Source organism: Notamacropus eugenii, chromosome 4, assembly GCF_028372415.1.
Source record: "Notamacropus eugenii isolate mMacEug1 chromosome 4, mMacEug1.pri_v2, whole genome shotgun sequence".
Lineage (NCBI taxonomy): Eukaryota > Metazoa > Chordata > Mammalia > Diprotodontia > Macropodidae > Notamacropus > Notamacropus eugenii.
Window position 1 is genome coordinate 228,973,066 of NC_092875.1, and position 16,615 is coordinate 228,989,680.

At 39.1% G+C, this 16,615-nt stretch overlaps 1 protein-coding gene across 7 annotated transcripts in view; it reads right to left on the bottom strand.

The window, feature by feature from the left end:
* Positions 1-16,615, bottom strand: part of LDLRAD4 (low density lipoprotein receptor class A domain containing 4) — a 587,101-nt gene that overhangs the window by 430,510 nt on the left and 139,976 nt on the right. The window contains exon 3 of one of the 7 annotated variants that reach the window (XM_072604176.1): positions 797-934. The exons of the other annotated variants lie outside the window; for them this stretch is intronic. The gene's annotated coding sequence lies outside the window, so the exon portion shown is untranslated. The remainder of the gene's footprint in view (positions 1-796; positions 935-16,615) is intronic. 7 annotated transcript variants of the gene reach the window in all.

Genomic DNA, 16,615 nt, shown 5'->3' on the forward strand with positions numbered 1-16,615 from the left:
GGTTTTAAATATGAGGAAGTTCAGCTTACTATACCCTGCTTTTTTTTCCCTAACAACTTTAAACCCATTGAAAACATATAGACTTGGTACTGAAATTCCTTTAATACGATAAGTATGAAAGGGAAAGAATGACTGATAAAAACTGCTAAGAAAACACTGGAGAGAATTATGGTAGAAATTAGGTTTAGACCAACATCTCACACCTTATACTAAAATAAGTTCCAAATGTATATATGACCTAGATATAAAAGGTTAGAACAAAACAAATTAGAGAAATAAGAAGGAATTAGTTACCCTTCATATCTATGAAGAGGGGAAATCTTCATGCCCAAACAAGGTAAATCAAGGATCACAAAAGATAAAATGGACAATCAGATTACATGAAATTAAAAGAATTTTCTACAAACAAATCTAATACATTAAAAGATTAAAAAGGAAATAATTAACTGGGGGAAAAAATCTCTGTAGCAAGTTTCACTAATAAAGATCTCATTTCCAAAATATATAAGGAACTGTTATATAATAAGAGCCATTCTCCAATTGACGAACAATCTAAATATATGAAAGGAATGTATGGAATGTTCAAGGAGTACTAGCAACTCTGGTGTGAGGGCTTGTCCAGCCCTTTTTGGGGCTGCTCATTCACCAGTGGTATTCACCTAGCCTTCAACTCTCACCAGAGGATCCAAGAAGCAGTAGCATGTACAATGGTCATACCCCAATAAACAAGTCTTGGCAGACAGGCCAAACCAGGTTGAGAGTAAATGATGGGCCACAAACCCATTGGTGACTTTACCCCGAGCATATGAAGACTTCAACTGGAAGAATGGGTGAATGGGAACAATTTGTTCCAATGGTCGTGAAGGTGACTGAAGCAAGAGCTGTGGACCACTGCCAGTCCCAACTTTTGTCTTGCCACTGGACTTCAATGACTCTGGAAGAGAGAGTAAGGCAGACAACTTTGTACAACCCTGCTTCATTTCACTGTAGTTCTCCTACGAGTCAAGACATCACCTCATGATCTTCCTCTTTGAAAACAAATATGAATATATGAACAAGCAATTTTCAAGGGGAAAAACCATCTTATCTAGAGTCATATAAAAAGATGCTCCAAATCATTGTTAACCAGAAAAATGCAAATTAAAGCAAGGGGTTCCACCCCATATTCATAAGATTGGCAAACCTGACAAAAAGAAAATGACAAATGCTAGAGATACTATAGGCGAAAAAAAAGGCACAGTTGTGCTCTAGTGGTAGAGCTGAGAAATGGATTAACCATTCTGGAAAGCAATCTGGAATTATTCCCCACAAATACAAGTTAGTGTATGCCTTTTGAACCAGAAATACCACAAGTATACTTATACCCCCAAAGAAATAGGAAAAGGTCTTCTATGTACAAAATATTTATAGCAGCTCTTTTTGATGGTAAAGAAATGGAAACTAAGGTGTCCAACAATGGGGAAATGGCTGAATAATTGTGGTATTTTAATACAATGGAACATTATCATGCTATAAAGAAAGAAGAAAGATGGCTCTAGAGAGAGCGGGAAAGACTTGTATGAACTGATGCTGAATTAAGTTAGGAGAACCAGGAGAACAATCTAATATTAATATGTAAAAATGAATAATTCTGAGAGACTTAAGAATTCCGATCAACCAAATAATCCACCATGGTTCCAGGGAACTAATAAAGAAGAATGCTGCTTACTTTGTGACAGGAAGATGATGAACTAATATGAAGAAGGAGAAATGCATTTTTTGAACATGACCAAAATGGAAATTTGTTTTATTTAACTATGCTCATATGTATTTCTCTCTTCTCTTCCTTCCTTTTTCAGCGGATTGGGAGAGGTAGAATGGGAAAAATGTTTATTAAATGAAAAGATGTATTTTTTACAATATATGGCAGGGTTACAATACCTACAAACCAATTCACAAGATTTCTGCCCTTCTGCCTAATCCTACAATGGTGGTCTTTCAAACTAATAGAACCAAAAAGAAACACCGCTTCCTGGTACAAATGCTTCCATGTCTCTTGGTCAGCGTTTACTGAGCAGTCATTAGAGCAGTTCACTAGCAAGTATATATCAAGATCAATTTTAAGCAAACTACTGTATTAGATGCTGAGAAAAAGCAAAGAAAGGGCAGATTTCTGTTCTCAAGTAAAATATAATTCAGTTAGAGAGATTAAAAAAAAAACTCTTATAAGACAACTTGTGGATATTTAAAAACTAGCATCCAGAGAAAGCATAAAATAAGACCTTGCAAATTCAAGGTATGTGGCAAGGAGCCTAAGAAGTGTGGTCAGAGGATGGTCGAGCACTGAGGGAAGGCTTTGGAGGAGGTGGGTCTGAGACATGTTTTGAAGAACAGTCTACAAGAACTTCAAAAAGGAACCTGTTTATCACATGAGAACCCAAGAGACAAAAAGATAATGTAAACTCTGCTTTTGTAACAGGAAGAAAACAGGTTCAAGAGAACATGTTTATTGCTACTTCAAACCAAGCCACCCTCGTCACCACACTGTGTAAAATTAGATTCTGGTCACCTTAGGGGTAAAGACCCAGTTTCTTGCCCAGGTCCCAGAAATGAAATGTTTGGCTAGCTTCTCTACTCCTAGACAGGCTCCAATGATTTTTGCCTAAAAGACTAGATGAAATAAATTAAAAGATCCAGTCAGTGTACATAGAAAGTAATCTCAAAGGGAAGGTGTTAGAAGTAGGGGGACTGGCAAAGATTTATTGCAGAAGGCGAGATTTCAGCCCTCTTTCAGGAAACTAGGAGAACAAAGGTGGGCAGAGGGAGCATTCCAGACTGAGGGAAAGAGAGAGACAGAAGGAAGGAATCTGGGGTTCAAGGAACAGCAAATAACCAGTGTAACTATATTTTACTATGGTGTCAAGACCCACAGTTTAAGAAGCCCTGAAGGGGTCACTAGTGGAAAAAGTTGAAGCCCTGTTTTAGAGTATGTGAAGGGGAGAAAGATGTAAGAAAACTAAGCAGGCAGGAAGGAACCAGGTTGTGAAAACCAAGTAGGATTTTATATTTGATCCTGTGACAGGAATCCACTAGAGTATATTGAGTCTCAGAGGAGAGGTGACATGGTCAGACCTGACCTTACAAAGGTAAGTGGCAGCTGAATGGAGGATGGATTAGAATGAGGAGAGGCTTGAGTCAGGAGGACCAACTGGAAAGTACTGCAATAATACAGGCATGAGATGATAATGCCTACACCATGGCTATTATTATGTGAGTAGAGAGAAGGGGACATATATAAAGATGACAAGTGTTAACAACAGACTAGCTATCCTGAATGTGTGCAAGAGTCAAGGAGGATACTGAGGTTCTTAGCTCAGGTGACAGGGAGGATCTCAGTGCCCTCAATAAGAATTGGCTACATGGGGAAGATAGGAGAGCTTGAAGTAAAAGATTGTTTGGAACATGAAAGGAGAAAGAAGCAAACAAGCATTGTTTGTGCCAGGCACTATGCTAAGCGCTAGGAATACAATACTAGCAAAGTATCGGTGCCCTCAAGTAGGTTACAGTTATACTTTACACATTGCTAGGGTTAACGATGCAGTGCTGGAAAATCCACATAAAATTTTTTGGCTCTCTCTTTGTGGCAGAGATATTTGAATGTTTTTTTCTTTTTCTAATGGGGTATTTGTAGTACCTTATTGTAAAATTTGGGTTAAGCATTTTGTCCTAGGCTTAGTGTCATCTGCTAGCCTTCACATGCTGTCTGAGGATTCCACAAAACTCCCCAAAAATTCCCATTTAATTTCTTATGCTGACTTACAATATATTGAAACCAGCATGGGACAAGTCACAATGTGGATGGGATAACTACATTCTAATGGAAGAATATAATACACAAGAGGGAGCTAAAAAGGAGAGGGAAGAGATAAAGATACCTGGTGCATGGTCATGGTTTTTAAGTCCAGAAGCCAGGAACAGGGCCAGGAGGGGAAAAAAGACCAGCTTGGGTCCCTCTACAAAGTGAAGGCTCCAAGAAGAACTTACCAATGGAAAGCAAGGGAGTGGGCCTTGTAGAGCTAAATTCTAGGTTGAAAAACCCACAGGGTAATTGAATATTCTAGGCAAAGAAAGTCCCAGACGTTAAGGGTAGTTCCAGGTTGAAAAGGCAGCAAATGAATGTTTTTGAGGTCTGGAAGCAAGGAGAAGAGCTGGAAGATGGAATAAAGGCTGACCTGGGTCCCTCCACAAAATGGAGCCTCTAGGAGTAATTTACCAAGGGGAACAAGGGGAGGGCCCTACAGAGGGATATTACAGATTGAGAAGGCACATTGAGGTTAAGATGCCAATGGCATATACAATCCACGATGTCCAAAAGGCAGCTAGTGATACAGTACTGGAGTTGAAGAGAAAGATTAGGGCTGGATATATAAAGGTGGGAATCATTTGCATAAAGATGATAACTGAACCTAAGGGAGCTAATGAGATCACCAAGAAAGCTAGACTAGAAGCAAAAGGGAAGAGAGCCCAGAACAGAGTGCTTGGGACAGCCACAATATATGGGGAAGGGGCTCAATGAGAAGCCAGCAAGGGACACAGAGGAGTGGTCAGACAGAGAGGAAAAGAACCGAGAGAGCAACATCACCAAAACCTAGAGAGGGAAAGACAATCAACAGTGTCCAAGGACGCAGAGAGATCAAGAAGGATGAGGATTCAGGAAATGCCATCAGATTTGGCTATTAAGAAATTGTCATACACCACGCCACACAGTGCTTCAATTTCTCTACTACATAGACTAAGATCACTGCTTATAAATGTAATGTCAGTGTTTTTTCATCCTTTTAAGGGAAATATTATGAAAATAACTAAGGAAATGTATGGGGTAACTCTCTCCACTACTTTTGTCACAGGTTGTTTTGAGAAGACTACTTTGCAAACCTAAAAATGCTATACAAACATGTGCTATAATTATTATTAATGTTACAACTCACCTCCTATAACTTATCGTTACTACCCCTCCGCATACCAACCTGAACCCACTTCTGAAGTTATATGGAGAAAATCTTACCTAAGGTTTTCGTTTAAATGGCAGAGGGCAAATAAACAGATCTGCAGATCATAAATAAAAGCTATTGCTTTTTTCTGAAGATGTTTAAACACAACTAATTTGAATATCACCTGGTAAGTAAACCTGTCAGGCCTAATACTATATTCTTGTCTCAGGAGGCATGGCTTAGAAACATAATGGAAAACACGCTTTATCAGAGCTCCATTCTCACTAGTCAAAGCATCCTAATCCACGCAAGGAATACATGAGGTGATGTTGGTTGGGATTCAATATAACTATATGAGAAAATGTGAATTCTTAGGGCAAGTTTGCCATCCCCAGATGATCCTCTGGCCTCTATTCTACTCCCATATCTTACTCTATAAGCAACATGACAAACAATGCCTTCATCATGAAAAATAAATACCAGTAATGGGGGGAAAAAAGAGGTATAGCCTACATGTAGCCAGGACAAAAAGGAGGGGAAGAATCCAACAACTGGGATAGAAAGGAAAGGAATCTAGTGAAAGACCAAAGAGCTGCCTAATACCTTGACAATTCAGGGAATTTTGACAAGATCCACTCTCCTTATAGATATCTACTTAAATTTTCTTTGGGGATTAATTATAATTTCATTTTTCAAGAGGAAGGGAAAAGACTATCAAGATCATTTTGTTCTTTTTAAAAAGAAAAGAATACTACATCAAATACACATAAAATGAAAATCAAAAGTAAATGGAAAGTGCTGACTCAGCAATCTCATGACTTAGCATATCCTCCAATAAGACCCATCTATGGAAAAAAGGCATCAAATATGCCAAAATATTTGTAGTAGCATTTTGGGGAGTAGGAGAGAGAGAAAGATGGGGGGGGGGGGCACAGAGACAGACAAAGAGAACCAGAAACCAAGCAGGGACACCAGTTGGAGAATGACTAAACAAAATTCAATAGAAAAAATTCTGGATTTTGGAATTGTAAGACCTGAGTTCAGAGGCTGACACTGTCACTACCTATGTGACCTTAGGTAGATCATTCAAACTCTTTGGGCTTCAGTTTCCTTATCTGCAAATTATGAGGTTGGATTAGATGAATTTTAAGCACTGAATCTGATCCTGTGACCTTCAAAGTGGGTTTCTTTCCTCTAACTTCATCTGGAGACTAAAATTCGTAAATAAAACCCATAAAGTTACTGAAATCGGTTTATCTAGACCAGCAGATTTATTCTATCCCCATGTTGAAAATAACCTCAATAAAAAAAATCCCTAAATGACAAACAAGTCACTGCTCCTCACACTTGTCATCTCTAAAGTCTTCTGTATACTTATTCTCCGATCTCCATAACCCTGACTGAACCTGACCTCAATTCACTTCTGTCTTCAATGAACTCAAAAGCAGAACACAACAAAGATACCCGTCCATCTCTGCCTGAAAATGCTGAAATTGATCTGATAGCATCTCTTTGATTTGTTTCATTATTAGGTGCACCCAGTTTGTACAGAAAAGTTCTGGGTGTTCCATTCTCTGTGGTCTAACACATTGGTTAAAAAAAAAAAAAAAGCTGTATTTATGAGATCTATCCTTCTTATCAGATTGTATTACCTAGCAGAACAACAACAGATACAGCCTGATGTTAAAAAGGGTCTGAATTCAGAATCAGAAGATCTAATCCAGCTGCCCCAGAGTAAAATAGAAGGGGGTTATTTTAAAACAGGAAGTAGGAGATGAGCAGGAAGAAAACAAAGGTATGTTCCTACAAATCCACAGACTCAGTGAGGACATTCTGACTTATCCAATGCTTAGAGGCAAAGGAAGCAACCAGGATGGATACATCCCACCCTGCTGCAGAAAACAGACTGACTTGAATGTCCCATAACACCTTGAGAGAATGTTTGGAGAAAGAGGGAAAGGGACTCAGGTGTCCAAAACCCAGAAAGTTTCAAAAGCTCATTGGAACTCTGGCCTGAAGGAATGTGATTTTAGTCTGATTTGTACTGATTCCTTTTCATTTCCTTTTCTTGCTCTTCTTTTAAAATATAGAATAAATTCAACACATATCTGCTTATCAGTTATCCTACCTCATATTCCTTCTGTTCTCTTTTGTGCATTTTAAAGAAAATGCTACGACACTCCTTTCTTTTTTGGTTACTCTATAATCCCTCTTCTCCCACCCCCACTGTCCCACCTAAACCCCACATGGAGGTGGGGTGAGGGAAGCAAAGCCCTCATAACAAATACGCGGTCAAGCAAAACAAAATCTCATTTAAACCATGTCTGAAAATGTATTTCTTTTGCTGATTCCCTCGGGAGTGCATTTTCCCAAGTCTTCTCACAGGCCAAACATTCATTATAATTATACAGCTTTCTGCTTTGTTTTTCTTTTTATTGTTGTTTTATTTTCATTGTTGTAGTCACGTATATTATGTTCCTAGACCTGAATATCTTATTCTGTATTATATTATATAAGTAATCCCATGTTCCTCTGAATTTATATTCCTCATTTCTTATAGAGCATTATATTAAAGTTCATTTAGCCATGCCACAATGAATGGGTACTTAGGTTATTTCTCGTTCTTTGCTACCCCTTAAAAGTGCTTCTATGGATATTTTGCTAATTATAAGAACTTTCAGTATTTGACTTCCTTGTGGTATATATATATATATATATATATATATATATATATATATATGTATGTATACCTAATGAGGATTTTATTGACTAAAGAATATTTTAATCATTTTGGAGGCATAATTCCAAATGACTTTCTGGCTGGATCAATTCACAGCTCCACCAACAGTCTACTAGTGTGACTGTCTTTATGCAGCTCCTCCAATTGGAAGCTTTTTTTGGAGGTACAATCAATCCTTGACTTTTGCGGGGGTAACATTCTTAGAAAACAGTGTGAAAGTCAAAAACGCAAATGTTGATACAATGAACCTATGAGAAATAGGGAGTTTGGTTCCTACAACTACTAAAAACTGTAATCTTTTGCCAGAGATTGCTGTAAATACACTTTTCTGCATACTCTTCTTTATGACAAAATATTAATTCTGAAAATATGTACTTTTCCTAGCACAGTAACCATGAAATAATCCATAAAAAGTAGTAAATAAAATAAAATTGGTAACATGCAAAACATTTTTCAAGCTAGTAATTCTCTAGAATTCTATGACCCTTTGGGATAACATCTCAATTGAAAAAATGATTTCTGACAATCCTCACTTCTCATAAGACATAAAATCTACAGTACCATAAATAGTGCTCAGCAAATAGAATTCTTAAAACTAAAACATTTTTTAACCCGAATCTTACCTTCCAATGTGTCAGATGGCAGTATGAGGGCATCCTACACTCAACTATGCTGCTGTAAACCTCTCTACCTTGGCTGCCCTCTGAAAACCGAGGGAAAGGTTGCTGAAACTATCAAAAGAGGCTGAGATTGGTAAGGTCTCAACACCACCTCCAAATCTCTGTCATTTATGGCTTGTGGATGACACTGGAGGTCATGAAGGATGAACCACCTTGAAATAATCTGTCAGCAACATCTTCATTTGCCTTTGAGAGCCTTAAGGGTCTCTGAGTACAGGAGCATAGCAGAATTAAGTTGACACTTAACCTGCAGACTGCTATCAATGATGGGATCTGCAGCCTCAAAGTCTCCAGCCAGCTGGTGCATTAGTTTGACTGTGGCTGCAGACTTGTAACATAAAGTTTATCTAACACCTTTATTTTCTCACTAAGCTGCATCACCGACTGCACATTTGGGCTTTGAGCCTAAAGGACTTGCTGTACACTTTGGGGACATAATTGCAACACAAAACTTGAATTTTAAGGAAAAACAACGAAAATATGCAACAAATGCACAGGGAGCTCCTTACAATGGTAGGGTGAACAAGATACCAACTGCTCCCGAACTTGCCTGCACTGTAGCTCTCGTTTTTTCCTGTACTGTGCATAGCTGTGAATGTGCAAGATTGCTAATGAGAAAGTGAAAATGAGGTTACTAATAAAATCTCAGAAAGCTGGAAGCAAGGAAAGTTAAATGCATACAGGAATGTTGAGGATTGACTGTTTAACACTTTCAGGCTGAAGTTCTAGAATAAACTCTCCACAAGCCATCAGCTAAAAAGGTAGATCCTCTAGAAAAGGTGATATGTATCATCTTCTGATGAGTGGTAGAACAGAAGCCAGCTGGAAATTGAAGGTATACCTATTCAATACTTAAAGACAAAGGAAGCAACCAAGACTGATACACCTCACCTAGTATGAAAAATAGAGACTCATTCAAGCTACAGGGAGGTGGAGCTGTAGAGGTCAGAAAATGGGGCGAGAGTGAGATTGTACATGTTTCTGGAGGGGAAGAAAGCCTCTTGGAGTGGAATAAAGCCATGGGTGAATGGGAACAGGTGTTTTGGGTTCTCTGTGGTCTTGGCATGTGAGCCTTTTCTGCATCCTTGACTTTGTAAATAAGGTAATCCTATGATTTGAACTTTGTGAACAAGAGTGCTTATAAGGGGGGGGAGGACCAAATATTGACAACCCATCAAGATGGCATCAAGAAGTGAGAAAAGTGAGAGGTCCCCTAAGTGGCTAGCCAGAGTATCTGTCCAAGAGACAAGTATTAGACTAAGATGCCATGACCTAGATGTGTGCCAGCACCCTTGGCCAAGTAATCAGAGCACGAGTTACAAATAAAAAGAACTTTGCTTCCACAGAGTCCTGTATAAATATAACCTGTACAATAATAATATATATTATTGCTTTATTCTCCTCAAGGTTCCTCTTTCATTCTCCTCCTTTTTCACATGCCTTCCCAACCCCCACCATATAGTAACACTGCTTCACAACTATCACTGAATCTACCATTCCTAAATTCTCAAATCTACCAGGCCCCTCTGGAGAATTCCAGATAAAAGCCTGAAGCCAAAACAAGTGAAAGAAAAAAATTTTCCTAGGATTGTAACTGAAATTAATCTTGAATGTCATCATTTATAACTAAAGCAGATGGAACACATTTTCCCTAACCTATACAAAGACAAAACTGAGAGAAAACCATCCATGACTGATGAGGTGAAAGGAAGAGCAAATTCTCTAAGTGGCAACAGGTTTCATAGCACAGCAGAGCTGGATGGACCTGTAGTTACAGATACATCACAAGGACAATTTCCTTTAACCATTCCCTAAGGCAAGCCTAGCCTCCCCAGCATTTTTCTTTGTGGTACAAAGAATGATTTATAGAGTACCAAAAGGTTATATGACCCCTGCAGCAAAGCATAGGCTGAGTCCTATTTATCCAAATCTTGGACCCAGGAAAATTCTGAGCCTGAAACCAACCACAGGAGGTTTTCTTTTAGCCTTGGTTGGTTCCAAGTCTAAGCCCCTTTGGTGGTTTTTATTCATCTTTGGAGGTGTCCCTGGAAGACACAAACACCTCTCCTCACTCTCTTACCCACATAAAGATCTCCAACAATATCCTAAAGTCATCTTGTGAAAGTGGAAGAAATGAAGTGCATCAAGACAGACCAGACCTTCAGGGATGCCCAGAGCCTAAGAAAAGGTTCTCTGTGAGATGGTGTTGGAGGGGAAAGAGGGTTAATAGGAGGAAGAGGAGGAGGAATACCTTGCTAGCATTTGTAATAGTGCTTTCAGGTTTGCAAAGCTGGGAGGACGATATTATTATCCCCATTTTATATATGAGGAAACTGAGATAGGTAGAGGTTAAGTGATTTGCCCAGATTCGTACAGCTAGTAAGTATCCCCACCTTGATATGAATTTCCTGAGTTCTGTCCACTGCAATATGTAACTGCTTCCAGTAGGCCATAGCTGGTTCTCAAAGACTCTAGTGGCCTCTGATGTTGCCCACAAGTCTTGAAACACAGGGCTGATGTGTCTCGTGATCTAGCTGGGCCTGAATGAGCTGGGGCTTCTAATGTACACACCTCGGTCAGAACATTTGAGTTCAACCTCTATCTCTAGGCAAGTCAACTTAAAGCTTTTCCAGCATGCTGGCTGTTTGCCCTTCCTTAAAACATTCCCCCCAAAATGTTGAGCACCTTCTCTTTTTAACATATTATTCAGCCTGTAATTTTTTACTAATGTAAATTCCCTGGTTCCACTATAATTTAAGTCAGTTCCTTATTGTCCTATCTTCTATCTTCACACAAAGAATACCTTAATACTCTTCAATTTGAGAACATAATAGCTATCTGTTCACATCCTTTTAACAATGGGTTCATGAGATCCACATTGAGGTAAAGTTTCTTTCCTTTAGTAAATATTCCTCATTATATTTCAAAGTTGAGATGTCCAACTTAACTGGCAAGTGGATGTATTAAAATATTTCTCTTTAAGCTTTTTTGAGCTTCACAACAACTTTGTAAGGCAGATGTTCCAAGTCTCATTATCTTAAAGATAAAGAAGTTAAAACCAAGGAAAGTTCAAGTACCAGAGGCAGGATCCCCGAGATCCTCTTGTATTCAAGTTCCACAATCTCTCTGCTACATCACATTGCCACCATACTGATCTTCTAGAAAAGACACATAGAGTCAACTCCTCCTTTATATAGGGTAAGTGATAGCAGAAAAAACATGAACAGGCAAGAAATAAAGAGAAAAGGAAGGAGGGAAGGAGGAAGAAAATGGGGGGAACCAAGGAGAGGAAGAGAGTGGGGGAGGGAGAGGGAGAAGAGAAGAAGATTGGGAGGAGGATAAAGAAAATGATGGAGGAGAAGAAAAGAGAAGGAGAAGAAGAGGGAAGGAGAGAAAAGGCAAGGGGGAGAGAGACAGAGAAGGAGAATGGGAGAGAAAACAACCATTTATTCATCAATAAGATGCTGTGAGATACTCATTTTGCTCCAAGTCTATCCTAGATGAAGTCGAGCCCAAGGCTACAAATCCAGCCAGATAACCAAAATGAGCAAGCTCCAAGTTACTGAGGAAATCTGGAGTGACCTAGAGAATGGAAACTGAAAAGCTGGAATAAAATATACTAGAAAGTAGGAGGAAAAGAAGGATGAATTTATCTGAAACCACAAGAGGATTGGTTGGAGGAAATGGTAATGCTCAACCCATGGTGGGGAAGAGGGACAGGGCAAATTTAGGGCAAACATGAGATCTATCTTCAAGTATCTGAAGGGCTGTCACATGGAGAAAGGGATTATTAGGCTTGTTCTGCTTTGCCCAGGAGTGCATAGGTCGATATCATAGGATGGAAGGTTTTGGCTCAAGATAAGAAAGAACTTCCTAACAATTAGGATTATCCAGTAATGGAATGGGGTTAGTGAGTTCTCTATTGTCAATCAGTTCTGTCCAACTCTTCATGACTCCATTTGGGATTTTCCTAATAAAGATACTGGAGTGGTCTGCCATTTTCTTCTCCAGCTCATTTTATAGATGAGGAAACTGAAGCAAATAGGGTTAAGTGACTTGGCACACAGCTAATAAGTGTCTGAGGCCAAATTTGAACTCAGATCTTCCTGACTCCAGGCCCTATCCACGCTATCACCTAGCTAGCCTTGAGTTCTGCATTACTATTCATTAAAGATCTTCAAAGGATTGATGACCATTTGTCAGGCATAGTATTTGTAAATGAGATTTCAGCATTGGGTTGAAGCTAGACTAGATACCTAGTCATTAAAGACTATTAACAATAAATCTTTCTCAAAAGCAGGAACCAAAAGCTTTCCTTTTGGACCATAATCAAGTTTTTATTTTATAGTACACTACAGGTTTCCGCTCTCCAAGTGCACCAATGGCAAAGTGAAAGAAATAACTGCATTTTCCAGCTGCAACTGGAGAGAAGGCATAGGGCCTGAAAAGGAGAAACCCCAACTAGCCTCTAGTAACCTCCTCATCCATCCAGTTATGAGAAAGTACATCGCAAACATTTTCATTTCACTTTGGCAACATAAATCACATGAGAGACAGTCATCTGCATTTGGCCTCCATCCATGCAAGCAAATTCACAAACTAAAAAATGTAAAATAATTCTCTATAAATAAAAGCAAAACAGACAAAATGCTGCTAAGTAGCCTCCTTAGCACATCACGAAATTTACCTGCTCTTCTCTTCAGGCATGTTTTTCTCCAGGCAGCATCAGTCGGTCTTACTGTAGCTGATGAAACAGTTTTCTTTCAAACTAAATACCATCTAACTCCAACCTACCAAGCTGTTACACTATTCCATTGAACACCCCACAGGAAGCTAACAATTGTGAGGCAAATACCAGGTCTGGTGAACTTTGGCTCCAGAAAATGATCAATCTCATGATGACATTTTAGAGGTCTTTACAAAAATCACATATCCAAATGAGATAAATCCAGTCTCCCAAACGCAGTGCGTTAAAAGAAGGAAACAAACAGAGCCTGAGACAGCAGTGAATTACAAATGGCATGCTAATTACCAGTCTACATCCAGAAATAGCTGAAGACTGCAGGATTTTTTTTGTTGTTAAAATAACTACAGCCTTTATTCTAGGGTTGGGCAAAAGCATCTAATTTATTCAAATTCTTAAGCCTCTAAACATAAGCATATTTCCATGGGTTTATTTGGGGGAAGGGGTGGAAAGAGACTTTGGGTAGGGGGTCATCAGAGATAGCTGAGGATGGTGCCACAAGTGTAGAGTTGTCACACAACGACAGTCCAATAAAACTAAGGTGGTAAAAGGTAAGGCTGCCAGAAGAAAGAAGAAACCTTTCTTCCTCTTTTAGTCTGTTCACAGGAGCAGTGACAACAGTTAATGCTTTAGGGCAAAAGGGAAAGCGGCAGAAGCAAGCTTAAGTTTCTTTTTAAAAAAAAAAAAATATACATTTTCAATACTAGAGAATGTTCAAATTTAACTCTTTTAAAATAATAAGCAGAAAAAGAGCAAAACATCATAACCAACATTATCATTCCATGGAATCAAAGAATCCTAGATTTAGTTGTTGTTGTTCAGTCATGTCTGACTCTTTGTGCCATGTCTCCATTTGGGATTTTCTTGGCAGAGATACTGAAGTGGTTTGCCATTTCCTTCTCCACTCATTTTACAGATGAGAAACTGAGACAATCGGGGTTAAGTGATCACACAGCTAGTAAGTATCTGAGAACAGAATGGAAATCAGGAAAACAAGTCTTCTTGACTTCAGGCCCAGCACTCTATCCACTATGTCAATTTAGGGGCTCTCCTAGATTTAGAATTGGAAGAAAAGCTAGAGATAATCAAGTCCAACATCCCATTTTAGAGGTGAGGAAATGGAACTTACCCGAAGACTTACCCAGGATCATATATCTAGCAAGTTTCTGAAGCAAGATTTCAATTCAGATCTTCCCAATTCAATGTCTGGCTCTATCTACCACATAGAATGCTTTTTGACCCCTTACAGGTTCTCTACTAGGTGCTATGTTTTACTAAGATTAAATTCAAGTTTACAAATTATGATGGGGACAATCAGAAAAACAAAATCAATGAACTTGACAAAATTAAAGCAGACACTCAAAGCAAAGAGAGCACTGATCTTAGAGACTACAGAGTTGATTTCTAGTTCTAGCTCTATGATTAATTTGCTGTGTAAGCCTGAGCAAGTCACTTCACCACAACTTCTGTAGTCCTGAAAATGAAGAATTAAATGCAGTCAGAATTATAAAATTGCAGAATTTTAGAACTGGAAGGGACCTTAAAAAATCCATTGGCTCCTCTACCTCATTTTACCTATAAAGTCCAGAGAGGTCAAGTCACTTTCCCCGAGGCCATGCAGCTAGAGTAACATAACTGCAGGCTGATCCATATGACTGGAGTAGAACTGGCATTTTGACCCAGCTAAGTATGGAATGTACTATGTATGGTAGGCTAGAAAGAGCCATTAACTTCGAGTCCCAAAGCCTGAGTTCAAATCTTGGCTCTATGGCTTTGGACAAGTCCCTTAACCTATGTAGGACTCCATTTCCTCAACTGTAAAATGAGAGGGCTGGACTAGATGACCTTTCAGGTTCCTTTGAACTCTAAATCTGTGCTTTTAGAATAGGATAATCCTATAAACTCCATTACTCTTTCTGGTATACAAGGCTGGATTTTTTTAATATGTAGAAGCCTTCCCTTCCCTCAATTTGGCTTAATAATCAATCACAGCAGATTGTTCAGTACTTCTTCAGAAAGTGAACCCAAGCCATTATAAGGTACGGAGGTGACGCCAACAGAGAGACGCCATATTCCCTATCCCCAGTGCCAGCCAACTCCTTGTTTTGATACCTCGTTTTCTCATACCCAAGAAAAAACTAAGAAATTGAAAGGTTCTGTAAATGACTAATTTTTCTTCAGAGAGAATCATGGCAGATGAACTAGAAAGTCCCACAAAACCTGGGACCTGCCTTCATTCGTTAGAATCCTCCCTTGCTACCAAGAAGCAGATGATTGACCTGGGGAACTTCATTTCCTCACAAAGAATGTCTCCGTGCCACCAGATCCCAGTTTACCATTCATGTTCCCTGGGCACTGCTGTGTGCTCTGGTCCCCCACCATGACCATCTGCTCTGGAAGGAATTAATAAGCTCTCTTACTGGAGAAGTTTGTCTCTGTGGTTGGAGAGTCAGACCAAGGGCAGGCAGGCAGAAGGGGAAGTGAGGGATGAGGGGGATGGGGAGGAGAGAGAAGAGAGAAGCCTGCAGGGCTTAATCCTCTGGTAATATTCACTGTCTCAGACAGATCACTGTACAAGCTCTGACCTGTAGGGAAGCATCTGCTGAACCTTAAAATGTGGCTTCCTCAAGATGACCTGAGCCTAAGCAAGGGGAGGATTCCACAGAAGCCAAAAAGTTTCCTTAGAAGTCTGGATGGAAACAGCCACAGTGTGCAAGAATTGTTTCTGATAGACTTAGCCCTTCAACACCAGTGCAAAGATCTAAAACATTTCCAAAGGATTCTTGATACAAAATGCCATCTACATCCAGAGAAAGAACTATAGAATCGGAACACAGAATGAAGCAGACTATTTTCTCTTTTGTTATGTTTTGTTTTGGTTTTTCTTATGGTTTCTCCCATTCGTTTTTATTCTTCTATGCAACATGACTAATGTGAAAATGTGTTTAATAAGAATGTATATGTAGAACCCATATAAGATTGCACGCTGTCGTGGGAGGGAGGGGGAGAAAATTTAAAACATATGGAAGTGATTGATGAAAACTGAAAACTAATAAATTAATAAATAAAAGAAATTTAAAAAAAAAAAGAAGTCTGGTTGCACTCTGCTTCTTGTTCCAGATGGGAACTGTGGCAAGTTGTTCCTATTTTCAAGAACATTTTCCCAAGAGAAGGCATCAGAAGGCATCCTCTTTCTGTCACGTGGCTATCAGTTTAAGAAAGGCTGGTTCCTTGTAATTGTGGGGCAAATAAAGAAAGGTAGACAGCATTTGAACCAACAAAGGGAGTTAGGGAAACTGTCCACTCAGGGGCAAGCATCCAGACAAATCCAAGGGAATTAAATTACCCTTAATTGGGGGTGGATGGGAACCTAAAGCAAACCAGGTCATATTTAAATGGGACAATCAAATTCTAATTAAATGTTCCAGATCTGAGTCTTCCTCTCACATTTATTTCTCATATTCTAATCGTTTTGGTCTTC